The 13,948-nt window shown below is 41.9% G+C and overlaps 1 long non-coding RNA gene across 1 annotated transcript; it reads left to right on the forward strand.

Annotated features, from left to right (window-relative positions):
* The first annotated feature begins 987 nt into the window (after window positions 1-987).
* Window positions 988-11,492, forward strand: LOC116989010. The gene is made up of 3 exons (XR_004416102.1): window positions 988-1,042; window positions 4,541-4,614; window positions 11,405-11,492. It is a non-coding gene; the product is annotated as an uncharacterized LOC116989010 (long non-coding RNA).
* Window positions 11,493-13,948: the final 2,456 nt, after the last annotated feature.

Consider the following 13,948-nt stretch of genomic DNA (forward strand, 5'->3'; position numbering starts at 1 on the left):
CACACACACACGCACACACGTGCACACACACACATTCACACATGCACACACAAATATGTGTATAATAATTAATACATATTTAATGGGGTAGATTTCAGGCCTCAGTTCTAGGATGACTGAGTTTAATTTGTTTGATTGCCTTTGAGAAAAGAGCTGTTCGTGTATGATTAAAGATATTTGGCAATGAATTCAGTAATTCATCTTAGAATGATAATAAGCATTTTTTTTGCCAATGTGCCGTCTATATCACAGACACAAACCTGAAAAGGGTTGGCTGGCATTGCGAAAAGGTTGAACAGGCTAGATTACCATCTAGTGAAGCTTAGAGGGACATGGGGAAAGCCTGATCGGAAAGCTTGCAGTGGACTTGACAGGTCAGATGTTGAGGGGATGTTTCTCTTTGTGGGAGAATCTAGAGATAAGCATTGTTTAAAAATAAGACCTCACCTTATATAAGTCAGAATGAGACCATTGTTTTTTTTCTGCCAGAACATTCTGAGTCTTTGGAATCCTCTTCCTTAAAGGGAGGTGAAAGTAGGGTCCTTAAATATTTTTAAGGCTGTCAAAGGTAGATTAGATAGGTAGATTAGATAAACAAAGGATTGAAAGTGTGCCATGGATAGGGAGGTTTGCAGAGTTTAAGTTACGTGTAGATTAGCCATAATCCAATTGAATGATAAAGCCGGTTTGTAGGATTGAATGGGCTACACCAACTTCCTGTGTTCATGTGTTCATATTTTATTTCCATGGCTATTTTATACATTGCAACTCAACGCATGAAGAAATCATGGCTGGATTCCACCTCTTCCGTGGTGAGAATTCTGAAATTATGCAAGATCAGTTGCTGCCCACCAGTTCAAATGTTTCGCTTATCTGTGCAGCTTTCACAGCATATTTTTCATTGAGGAAATAACTCTTTTTTTAATAGGTCCATTTTTTTCATGTGACACCTGAATACAATTTAAATTAAGATCAGAACTACCAGTTGTTTGAGCCTTTGGATCGGGAAGATTGTAGGTGTGGCTTGATGGTGGTGGTAAAGGTAAGTAAATTCATTTCAACAAGTTATGTTAATAAGAGTTTCATAAAAACAATTTTCTGTCAATTTACTAAAGCTAGCATCAATCGGGATCTTTTTTTCCTGAACTCTGTGTTGTATTGATTGGCTTGTAACATTATATTTGTAATGTTACCATCCTAACTGATACCAAATATTTCTCTCACCAGCTTGACTCACAACATTAACAATGCACTTGTAGACACAAAATGCAGGAGTAACTCAGCGGGACAGGCAGCATCTCTGGGGAATGTCACCCATTCCTTCTCTCCAGAGATGCTGCCTGTCCCGCTGAGTTACTCCAGTATTTTGTGTCTACCTTCGGTTTAAACCAGCATCTACAGTTCTTTCCTACACAGACCTGTCTCCGTGCTGTATTCTCCTATGACTCCATGAAATTTGATTTGTAAATTCTTTGGTAGAGAATAAACGGAGAGTTTTATTTTCATCCAAATCAATGGAAGGAAATAGGCCATCAGTACTGGGAACATCTAATGGTCTATTTTATTTTATAAATGCAAGCTAGGCGAGATAAGCACATGCATTGTTTAATCCTTTGTCCAGTAGCTCTTTGTTTGACCACGGTGCCTATGCCTTGTTTGACCACGGTGCCTATGCCTTGTTTGACCACGGTGCCTATGCCTTGTTTGACCACGGTGCCTATGATTGCCTTTGATTTTGTCGGCGAGGATAGAAATTTCACCAGTATTTTTTTTAAACATCTCTAATGCACTTTCACAGGTCAAAGCTGTGCCTATGCCTATAGTGCACCAGTTCATAAGGAAACAATCCTTAGCTTGCAGAAGATAATCTTTTTTTTTAGTTTACTGAAACTGGTGGAATCCTTGGAGGTGCACACTTACTTAATGGCCTGTCCCACTTGGCCGTCATTTACGCGACAGGCCGGTAGGGACCGACGCGCGACGGTCGCGCGCGTCATCATGCGTCCGCACAGCAGTCTGGGGCGCGTGACGTCATTGGATGGACGTCATCAGAAGGAATGGATGATGTTTCGGGTCGAGACTCTTCTTCAGTCTGAAGAAGGGTCTCGACCCGAAACGTCACCCATTGCTTCTCTCCAGAGATGCTGCCGGTCCCGCTGAGTTACTTCAGAATTTTTGTGTCTATCTCCAATCAACTTGGCCCTGCTCTGGGAGTAGGAGTGGGGGCGGATCCGGAGTGCGAGCCCCAGGACGAGCTCGGCGATCGTTTGCCTGCTTCCGCTGCTGTTAGAGGTGAGACGTTGCGCCGCGCCAGGGCCTTGGGCCTGTCCCACTTTGGCCGTCAGTTACGCGACAGGCCGGTGGTGCGCGAAGATTTCGTTCAGGACGAAGTCCACACTCCTCCACGCCACTCCATGCGCCCGTCCCACGCTACCCACGCGCTACCCTCGCGTTACCCACACGCTAGCAGGTCGTGTAAATGGCACGCGAATGACGGCCAAGTGGGGCAGGCCCTTTAATTGAGCACCTTTGTTTGTTGGTAGAAATAAAGAACTGCAGATGCTGGTTAATACACAAAAGGTCTGCAAAAGGGTGTTGATCAAAAATGTATCCAGGAATGCTGTCAGACCTACTGAGTTTCTCCAGCACTTAATGTACCTTTTGTTGGTTTGCGAGAAGGTGCTGAGCAAAACCACTACAGCTGCTGTGAGAATTGAAAGTTTCCTTCACAAATTTGATGAAGTAGCATCATGAAGCAACTAATGGGTCGGTACGGTGGCGCAGCGATAGAGTTGCTGCCTTACAGCACCGGAGACCCAGGTTCCATCCCGACTACGGTGCCCTGTCTGTACAGAGTTTGTACGTTCTCCCCATGACCTGCGTGGGTTTTCTCCGAGATCTTCGATTTCCTCCCACACTCCAAAGACGAACAGGTTTGTAGGTAAATTGGCTTGGTATAAGTGTAAATTGTTCCTAGCGTGTGTAGGATTGTGGTAAGGTGTGGTCACGCTGTATCTCCAAACTATAAACTCACCCCCTCCCCCTCTCTCTCTTGTTTGTAGGGTCAGGTAAAGGTGATGTGGCCCACTGTCTTCCTCCCTACCACCCATACCCTCTCTTCTTCACTGCTCAGTCCATCCTATAACTGAGTATTCTCCCCCACCCTACTCTCTAATCTTCCCCTTCCCTCCCACAGATTCCAGCTTTTACAGGCTATCTCTCAGTGTGCTCGCATTAGCACCCACACACTGGCACCTAACTCCTGCTCCCACCCATGCTCCAGCCCTGGCTCCTAGCTGCTCATTCCAGATCTCAATCGTATCTCTCTCCTGGGTCTCAGCTATGCTGTGGCACAGCGGTAGAGCTGCTGCCTTACAACGCCTGAGACCTGGGTTCGATCCTGACTACGGGCGTTGTCTGTACGGAGTTTGTACGTTCCCCCCATGACCTGCATGGGTTTTTTTCCGGGTGCTCCGATTTCCTCCCACACTCCAAAGACATACAGTTTTGCAGGTTAATTGGCTTCGGTGAAATTGTAAATTGTCCCTAATGTGTGTAGGATAGCGTTAGTGTGCGGTGATCTGGTCGGCACGGACTCGATGGGCCGAAGAGCCTGTTTCCACGATGTGTTTCTAAACTAGCCGCACTGTTATCTTCACTTCCAGCCCACCAGCCACGAGCTGAAAGCAGGCAGCTAAGGCAGAGCCAGGTCAGCATAGCTTGCTGTAGCTATCTTGAAATAGACTCAAGCACAACAAGAATATTGCTCAATGCAATAGCCTGCATGGATGCACAGCATAAAACTGACTGTCAGTGTTGTGAGCTCAAAAAATACTTCCTCAGATGTCATTACGGATCTAGTTACCAATGTATACGGTGCTTTTTGTTTCAGAATCATGGTCATTTGACAAATCAAGTTAAACTCTATTGTAAAATGGAACAAGCACTAGAAGTTCCTTCCTCTGGCTTCACAATTCATACTCTTCTGTCCCTTATCTCACATTTTTTTGTTTTTCATCACTGGCCATTGCCAATCAAAGAAAAACCTCACCTGTATCCACCTATCTCTTGCCAGACTTTATCCAGCCCCCACCTCTTTTCCAGCTTCTTCCTTCCCCTACCATAATCAGTCTGAAGAAGGGTCCCGACCCAAAATGTCATCTATCCATGTTCTCCAGAGATGTTGTCTGAGCTGTTGTGTTTCTCCATTACATTGTGTCTTTTTTTGTAAACCAGCATCTGCAGTTCATAGTGTCTACAAACATTAAGAGTCACTATATAGAGGCAAGAAGACAGTTCTTAAGGAAAGTTGGGACACCTGCATTATAGTTTAAACATAGACTGTCTCATTAAAGAGGAGGTGTGCAGTTACCCTACACAGACAACACTGGTAGTCCCTGGGAATGGCAAATAATGAAATTAATGGAGGCATTTAAAATTATTAAGCAATTTAATAGTTCATGCAGGGGCTAACTATATTCTTTCCAGGAATAATTACCAACTTGTTTCGTGAACTAGATGTGAAATGTGTTTCTTTCAGAATGATACACATTTGGTTCCTGAGAGTGCCCTTTGTTGTGTTACTCCTTACGGTGATGGGTGGAGTTCCAATAGGTAAGCAATTAAATACAGCACAGAGATTTTAAAGACAATGACTTTTTTTTGATATGTGTGAATAAAAATATTACAGTTGATGAACTTTGCATGTGCTTTGATGTCATCATATGGAGCTTCTTAACTACGATAAATATTACAATATAAATGTATGGAGAGAAAATTAGTGGTTGAGTGGGGAGCAAAGTGTGAGGGCAACTAGTAAGTAAATAAAACTAGAGATATGCATTGAGTTTGTGGTGTAAAACAGATTTTCTTCACAAAGTCACCAAGTATGGAAAGTTTCTTAAGGAGGTGACTATTTATGTATTACAAACGAACAGAAGGGAGTAGAATCAGAGTTGGCCATTCAGCCCCTCGTTCCTTGTCTGCCATTCATCAAGATTATTTCATTTTCCACCACTATCATGTTCGTTCATTCATCCAATGTTCAGAAGTCTATAGATCTCAGTTCTTTAATGTAGTTAATGGCTGAACTGTATTCTCCTGAGCAGAGAATACTATTGGTTCCAGGTGAAGAATTTTGTTCTTTGATCTAAAACAAGCACCGCCTCTCTAACCCATTAACTTCCTTAAAATCTAGCTCTTTGGCCATTTGTTTTAGACGGTTGTCATAATATCACCTTACTTGGATCAGTATCAAATGTACTTTATAAAGCTCCCAGCAAAACTCCTAGGGAGGTTTTTGATGTTAAAAGCATTATAAAACTAAATGTTTTGTCATTTAAATTAAGAGGATATAAAATTCTCCCAAGGCTCAATTTGGAATCTGTATTGTTTCCAATTTTCATTGCTGGCTTTTTTTCAGAAACTCGTGAGAGATTTGTAAGAAAGAGAAGCAGATGAATTAACAGGGCAGTTCAGATACCATAGGATGTTTTAAAACGTTGAGTAAAGAGAACAGTGACAAGTAATGTTAAATGCTGATAAAGATAATATACTAGTTGGAGGAATGAAAAACAGACAAGTTTGATTCCATGAACATTGTCAAGATATATACCCTAGCAATCTAGATTCAATGCTCAATATGTTAAACCAACGCAAAGCAGCAAACATGGACCCTAGCAATCTTAGATTCAATACTCGATATGTTCAACCAATGTGGAATAGCAAACAATAAACTATATTATGCTGCACAGGTGGATGCTATGATAAGCATGCAATCAACTCTGCCATAATGGAGTCACAAGAGACTGAAGATGCTGGAATCTGGAACAAAAAACAAACTGCTTGAGGAACTCAACGGGTCAGCCAGCATCTGTGAAGGGAATGTCCACATGAAGTGTTCCAACCTCATTCGTCGATTATCCCTTTCCATCTATAGATCCAATCCCACCCCACTCCCCAGTCTCTCCAGTAGTCTGTTTATTACCCCTTCATTATGGCACCCAGGTGGGAATCTACCTATCGTGTTAATGGAAGTCGTGATCAAACTATACCATGCTCTAATCAGTTCATACCTTAACCGTTGTGTCCAATCTAGCCAGCAAGAACCAACAGCAATCAGTAAGAGTCAGTCTGAAGAAGGGTCTCGACCCGAAACGTCACCTATTCCTTTTCTCCAGAGATGCTGCCTGACCCGCTGAGTTACTTCACCTTTTTGTGTATATCTTTGGTGTAAACCAGCATCTGCAGTTCCTTCTTACACAAAGGTTTAATGTACATTGGTGATCAGGCATTCAGCATTCAGTCTCCTAACTCTGGTATTTAAGAAGATTATTTGGTACATTTTGGTGAGGGGCTAATTGTCAGGTGCTTCTTTTGTGTTACTGGGATTTATAGGGAGTTGGGGGTTTGGCTTGAATTCAGGATTACTCCAGGAATCAGTTGCTCCCAGACACAAATGTTTTTGCGGCCATTTTTCTAGAATTGCCACATGTCTGGGAGACTGAGCAGCAGGCATGAAGAACAGGACAACCTTTTTGGACGGGGAGGAGGAGGTGGATGGGGTGGATAATTTATCCATCAAGGAATTTTGCAGAACCATTCACCCGTGCACACTTGGCTGGGTGTCTGCAATTCAGTAATAGCTCTGTGACTGAGCTTCACAGAGCACTGTGAATAAATGAGGAATATGTACTGCGGTGCATCATGCTTCTTCAAGGAGTAGTTGTAAATACCATCTACATATCGGAGTTTCCCCAAACACTGTTGCACAGAGGAGGTTCACACAGCAAACTCCATGATGCACCTCAATCAAAAAGGCCATAGGGTCATAGTCATAGAGTCATAGAGTGATACAGTGTGGAAACATGCCCTTCGACCCAACTTGCCCACAGCAGCCAACAATGTCCCAGCTACACTACTCCCACCTGCCTACGTTTGGTCCATATCCCTCCAAACATGTCCTATCTATGTACCTGTCTAACTGTTTCATAAACATTGGGATAGACCCAGCCTCAACTACCTCCTCTGGCAGCTTGTTCCTTACACCCACCACCCTTTGTATGAAAATGTTACCCCTCAGATTTCTATTAAATCTTTTCCCCTTCACTTTAAACCTATGTCCTCTGGTCCTCAATTCACCTACTCTGGGCAAGAGACTCTGTGCATCTACCCAATCTATTCCTCTTATGATTTCCTCTTATGAATATACCTCTATAAGAACGCCCTTCATCCTCCTGCGCTCCAGGGAATAGAGTCGCAGCCTACTCAACGTCTCCCTATAGCTCAGTCTCTAGTTCTGGCAACATCCTCGTAAAATCAAGGTCAGGACACTATTAATGCCCAGTTGGTGTGCAATCACATGTAGTACTTAATGTGTAGGAAGGAACTGCAGATACTGGTTTACACCGAAGATAGACACACAATGCTGGAGGAACTCAACAGGACAAGCAGCATCTCTGTAGAAAAGGAATAAGGTCGAGAAATGGGGACGGGTCTCGATCCAAAACTGCATCTATTAATTTTGTCTAGAGATGCTGCCTGACCTGCTGAGTTACTCCAGCATTTTGTGCCTATCCTTTGTAGTACTTAATACTGAATTGCCCCAAGTACTCTGAAAGCAGAGACAATGCCCTCCTTCTGTGGGGGACCATTGTGGAACCTACATTTGATGCTCCATGAGAAAGTGGCAATTGGATGGCAAACCCCTGGTGATAAACCATGGTCCTTCATTCTGTTGCGTAGCCCACACAGATTAATTAATATGTGTTCCAATGGATGCAACACACAGACATACGGCATGTTTGAACCATTCTGCCATCTGGGCTGCTCAGGGAAACCTTGCAGCCAACAACAGTAGGAGTTCAAGGCTTGCAACAGAATGCCACATCTTACATTGTTATCATGGATGTGTAGGCCTTACTATTAAGTAGGAGAATAGTTGCAGAGCAGAGAAAGAAGGACCAAAAGGAAATACTAGAAGAGTGGAGGCAATGGTTAGGCCTCCTTTCTAGCCAAGCTTCCCAACCAATAATCACCATTCCAATTCCTATTCAAACACAGTCCCGTTTTTAAAAATAGAAATCACCAAGAAATCAACAATCCAGACCATATTTATAGCATACTAATAACATACAAAATTAAAACATTTCACAGTTGAATAGCAGTGTTTAAAAACCTGTAGCATTTGGGTTTGAGCCCTTGAGATCATAATAATTAAATAAAGCATGAGTTTGTGAACTGCCTGTGCAATTCAAGTTGGCCCGAGTTAAATATGTAGCTCAATTTATGCATCCACTTTGCATCGCATTCTAAAATAGGCTTTATTGTCCCGGTGAGGATGCTACCGAAAATGATTTTATAGAGTTACGTCAGAGTGTAGGAATGTAATATGTAAATGCTAATGTGCACCAATGTCCCTCTGTATTCCCTTCACAATTTAGTTCAAAATATGCAGTCGACAAAGATCAGGAAGATCTCCACACAGGGACTGATCAAAAATCAAATGAGCATCTAAAAAAAACACCAATGGCAACATCTTCACAATTGGGGGCAGCTGATAGAGCTGCTGCCTCACAGTGCCAGGGATACGGGTTTGATCCTGACCTTGGGTGCTGAGTGTGTGGAGTTTCCACAGTCTCCCTGTGACTGTGTGCGGTTCCTCCAGGTGCTCCGGTTTCCTCCCACATCTCAAAGACGTGCGAGTTTATAGGTTAATTGGCCTCTGTAAATTTGCCCTGAGTGCATGAGAAAATGTGATAACATAGAACGAATGTGAACAGGTGATCATTCGTCAGCATGGACTCAGTAGGCCGAAGGCCTGTTTCCATGGCGTATCTGTAAACTGAATTACACTGAATTATTGAAGGTTTATTTACACGCAGCAATAGCTGAACCCACAGAGATTTTCTGGAGGACGAACCTTTTGCCATATCCATAATATCGTCAGTATGCAGATGAAATGTTGACCCAAAATATCGACTGTCTATTACCCTCCACAGTTGCTGCCTGACCCACTGAGTTCCTCCTGTAGTTTGTTTTTCACTCTAGATTGCAGCACCTACACTCTTTTGTGTCTCTCCAGGAGACACTACACCTGTGCCTTAACTCTCATACACTGCGGATTGATCCTGAACATATGCAGAGATGGTGCCGTTTAGTGGCAGGTCAAGGCCTGCAACAACAGTTTGTCTCCGGGTTCGATTTTTTGAAAACCTCTCGAATTGCGTAGGAGAATGATGAATAGAAATTCCGCAATATTTTTACAAAACTAAAGTGTGGACTCGTTCTGTAAATCAGTCAAGAAGTGGTTCACTACTAACATTATGAAATCATTTCATAGAAATTTGCCAACAAAAGCAAGATTACCATTATAATGCTCAGGGGTGCAGTTAGATATTTGCTTTAGGAATTGTCAAGCATTAATTGGCCATGGTTTTGCAGATAAGTGTTGGCTTGTCTTAATAAAGCTATTATCATTTAAATGGAAGCAAGCCAAAGACTTGAGCACATGTATTATCAGAGCAGAACGTATGTTCTGCTATTACTAAATCGGTCACCTCACTCTACCACTGAACTTCACACAATTCCAGCAGCAGAGTTGAAGCTTAGATCCCCAACCACTGCACTGACATGTTGTCAGGGAGTGCATTGATCATAGGACTGTGCATATTGATCGATTGTACAAGGTGTTTCTCTTTCTGAAACACTATTTCAATCAGGTTTCAATTGTTTAGATTTTAGCTATTCTTAGCCAACTTGCATCTTAAAAAATGGGAATAGTTTTTTTTAATTACGTCAACATTAATATCTCTTACGTGTTCCTGAACATTTAAAAATATTCCTTAAAGCTGAGGCAAAGCATTTGTCGGCTGTCAAATCTTTCTGGGCATTTTGGCCATGGGAGTCTCCTTCCCGAACATGAGACTGGAGTCTTAAGATAAGCGAGATAAGTCCTCCCTATTTGGACTGAGTGAGGTCTAGAGAGACCAGGATAAGAATACCAGGTGGTGACAACAGAATAGTAATGTTCAGCCCAAGCCTAAGCTTGTTTGATGCTTGCCTTTAAAGTTCTTTGTCTAAAGCTGGCATTAAACCAGCATGAGGATTAGTCACAACACAAATATCTGACAAGAATGAAGGAAAACACTACTCCTTCAGTTATTTCAAAGCAGGTTCTGTTCTTGGAACAAAATGAACTTGTCAAACCACTGTGCCGATTGTGCAGCAGTTAAATTACTGGATGTGAAATCCAGACATTCGGACTAATCCAGAGATCTGAATTCTAATCCCAACATGGCAGCTGTGGCATTTCCATTTAGGTAATAATCAGGATTTTTTTTTTCAATAGTAATGATGACAACAAACTTGTGTGGTTGAAACACATTGTCCTTCAGGTTGGAGATCAGCCAATTTTATATGGTCGGACATGTGGTTGACTCTTAAATAGCCCAATTGACATCAAGGATTGACAATACATGCTCGGCTTGCCAGTGACAGCCAGATCATAAATAATGAATACATTTTGAAATACATTTAGCTGATGTGATAAATTGTTAAATAATCTGGAAGCTGGTACTGAGGGTTCCATTAATTTTAGCAGTGGGAGAGGGAGATACTCTTGGAACAAATGCATTAGTGACGACCTCCACTCTGGGCGCAAAGTCACAAAGGCATAAGTGATAGGAGCAGAATTAGGCCATTCGGCCCATCAAGTCTACTCCGCCATTCAATCATGGGCTGATCTATCTCCCCTTCCTAATCCCATTCTCCTGCCTCCTCCCCATAACACCTGACATCCATACTAATCAAGAATCCATCTCTCTGCCTTAAAAATATCCATTGTCTTGGCCTCCACAGCCTTCTGTGGCAAAGAATTCCACAGATTCACCACCCTTACCATCATCACACCAAACCATTATCAATCTCCAGAGCACAAAGCTTGTACATTCAGAGGCCGACCTTACAGTTACCACTGACTCACTCACTAAGATGTATGAGAATGGACCTCATACTAAACATCTGTAAGACAAAGATCGTTTACCAACAAGCACCCATTGCATAATAATACATCCAACAATAAAGATCCACAACTACACTCATCACATGTAAAACGTGAGTCACCATGTTTTTCTCGGGAGCTTTCTCTCGGCAGAGGAGACATTGACGATGACATTTACAACTGCCTTCAAAGTGCCAGCAATGCCCTTGGCCATCGAAGGAAAAGAGTGTTTGCTGGTCAAGATCTCAAACCCAGAACAACATCCTGTTTACAGGCAGTACTAACTCCAGCAACTCTCCTTATATCAATAATGTTATCGAATTCTCTAAATGATTAAATTAAGCTAATAATAAAATGTATTGGGATCTTTTGTGAGTTTAGTAAGTGCACCACCTTCCTTTACAGATTCTCAGGAAACTCAGAGCAATCGGTTCAAGCAAAATGCTACACTGGACGCGATCAAAAGAGTGGACAGAGTGAATAAGGAGACAAGAGAAAAGTGAGTAGTCATCATGGTTACAGCGCATTCAGGAATTATTCAGACCGCTTCACCTTTTCCACATTTTGTTACGTTACAGCCTTATTCTGAAATGAATTCAATTCAATGTTTTATCATCAATCTATACACAATACCCCATAATAAAAAAGTGAAATCAGGTATTTAGAAATATTTGCAAAGTAATTAAAAATAAATAACTGAAATATCACATTTACATAAGTATTCAGACCCTTTACCCAGTACTTTGTTGAGGCACCTTGGGCAGCGATTACAGCCTCAAGTCTTCTTGGGTATGACGCTACAAGCTTAGCACGCCATCTATTTGGGTAATTTCTCCCATTCTTCTCTGCAGATCCTCTCAAGCTCTGTCAGGTTGGATGGGGAGCGTCGATGTACAGCTATTTTCAGGTCCCTCCAGAGATATTCGATCGGGTTCAAGTCCGGGCTCTGGCTGGGCCACTCAAGGACATTCACAGACTTGTCACAAAGCCACTCCTGCATTGTCTTGGCTGTGTGCTTAGGGTCGTTGGATTGTGTGTAGATTGATGATAAAAATAAATGAATTTAATCCATTTTAGAATAAGGCTGTAACATAATATAATGTGGAAAAAGTGAAGAGGTCTGAATACTTTCTAAATGCACTGTACATTCGGTCGGACTGCCTTAATCAACAATCAGCTCAGATTTAATATTATTGATCATAGTTTTGCATGGATTGAATGGCAAAAGGTACAGAAGCTTGAAAGTATGCACCCTCTGGCTCAGGAACAGCTTTGTTCCCTCTGGTATCAGGCTTCTGAACGGTCCTTCCATGAGCTAGAGTACTGTCCGATTCACCTCTTCCCCATTGCTGCCATTGGACTTTGTCCATGGAACTGATGCATTACAATGCAGAAAATCATATTCTGCACTCTGTATCTCCCCCTTTATCTATTCTACTTGAGCAGATACAAGGAACTGCAGATGCAAGTTTAAAAAAAAGACACAAATTGCTGGAGAAACTCAGCAAGTCAGGTAGCATCCCTGGTGAGCATGAAAAGGTGATGTTTTTGGTCAGGACCCGAGTTGCAAGACAAAAGGTATGAGATAAGGATAGAAGAGGTATAAATTGTGAAGCTGGAGGAAGGAATAAAGGTGGAGGGTTGGGAAAAGGGGAGAAATGGGTGTGTATTCAAGTGGTGCACAGGGCAGAGAAGGGGGGAAGAAAGAGAGAGTGAGAAGGGGGGGGGGTTAACTTTGGCTTGATTGTAATTATGTATAATATTAACTGTTTTAATTGGATGGTATGCATGGCGAAGCTTCTTACTGTCCCTTGGTATACGTCACAATAATAATCCTAAACCTAAAGTGAACTGTTAATAATCAGAACCAAATCATTTCCATTTTCAACTTTGCTTATCAATCCTCAAGGTTATTAAAATCTAATTCAGTGCTTTTGTCTTTCCTTATTCTGCTCTTAATTACAAGAAATTTACAATTTCCTGGTTCGTTTGCTTCATCACTTCCACCCCCTCTTGGGCCTTTCACTTTCCTCTATATTAATTATGTGACACTTATCTTGAAGCCATCGGCACATTTATTAAAATTATAAGAATTAAGATAGTTTACATCATTTGTGAAAGATTTGAAGAACATGAAACCTCAAGTAAATCCCCTGGTGATTTCTCCCTGGTTACAGACTTATTTATTAATCATTAATTAAATAGCCGTGAAATCAACATTGTCTCATAACTACTCGTTTCTATAATAAGGAAAGAAAGTAAATTGCATTTTTTGAAACGTGTCAGTGTCAGATAATAAAATTTCTAATCTATTAAATAAGATTACACTCGTACTTTGTTCGGCCACTTCATAAGTTTGTAAGTACTAGCAGCAGAATTAAGTCATTCAACCCATCAAGTTTACTCTGCCATTCATATAACCATATAACCATATAACAATTACAGCACGGAAACAGGCCATCTCGGCCCTACAAGTCCGTGCCGAACAATTATTTTCCCTTAGTCCCACCTGCCTGCACTCATACCATAACCCTCCATTCCCTTCTCATCCATATGCCTATCCAATTTATTTTTAAATGATACCAACAAACCTGCCTCCACCACTTCCACTGGAAGCTCATTCCACAATTCAATCATGGCTGATCTATCTTTCCCTCTCAACCGCATTCTCCTGCCTTCTCCCCTTAACCCCCGACACCCAAACTAATCAAGAATCTGTCAATCTCCACCTTAAAAATATCCATTGACTTGGCCTCCACAACTGTCTGTGGCAATGAATTCTATAGATTCACCACCCTCTGACTATAGAAATTCCTCCTCATCTCCTTTCTAAAGGTATGTCCTTTTATTCTGAGATTAAGGCCTGTGGTCCAAGACTCTCCCACTAGTGGAAACGTCCTCTCCACTTTCACTCGATCCAGGCCTTACACAATTCGGTAAGTTTCAATG

Source organism: Amblyraja radiata, chromosome 28 (assembly GCF_010909765.2).
Source record: "Amblyraja radiata isolate CabotCenter1 chromosome 28, sAmbRad1.1.pri, whole genome shotgun sequence".
NCBI classification, from domain to species: domain Eukaryota; kingdom Metazoa; phylum Chordata; class Chondrichthyes; order Rajiformes; family Rajidae; genus Amblyraja; species Amblyraja radiata.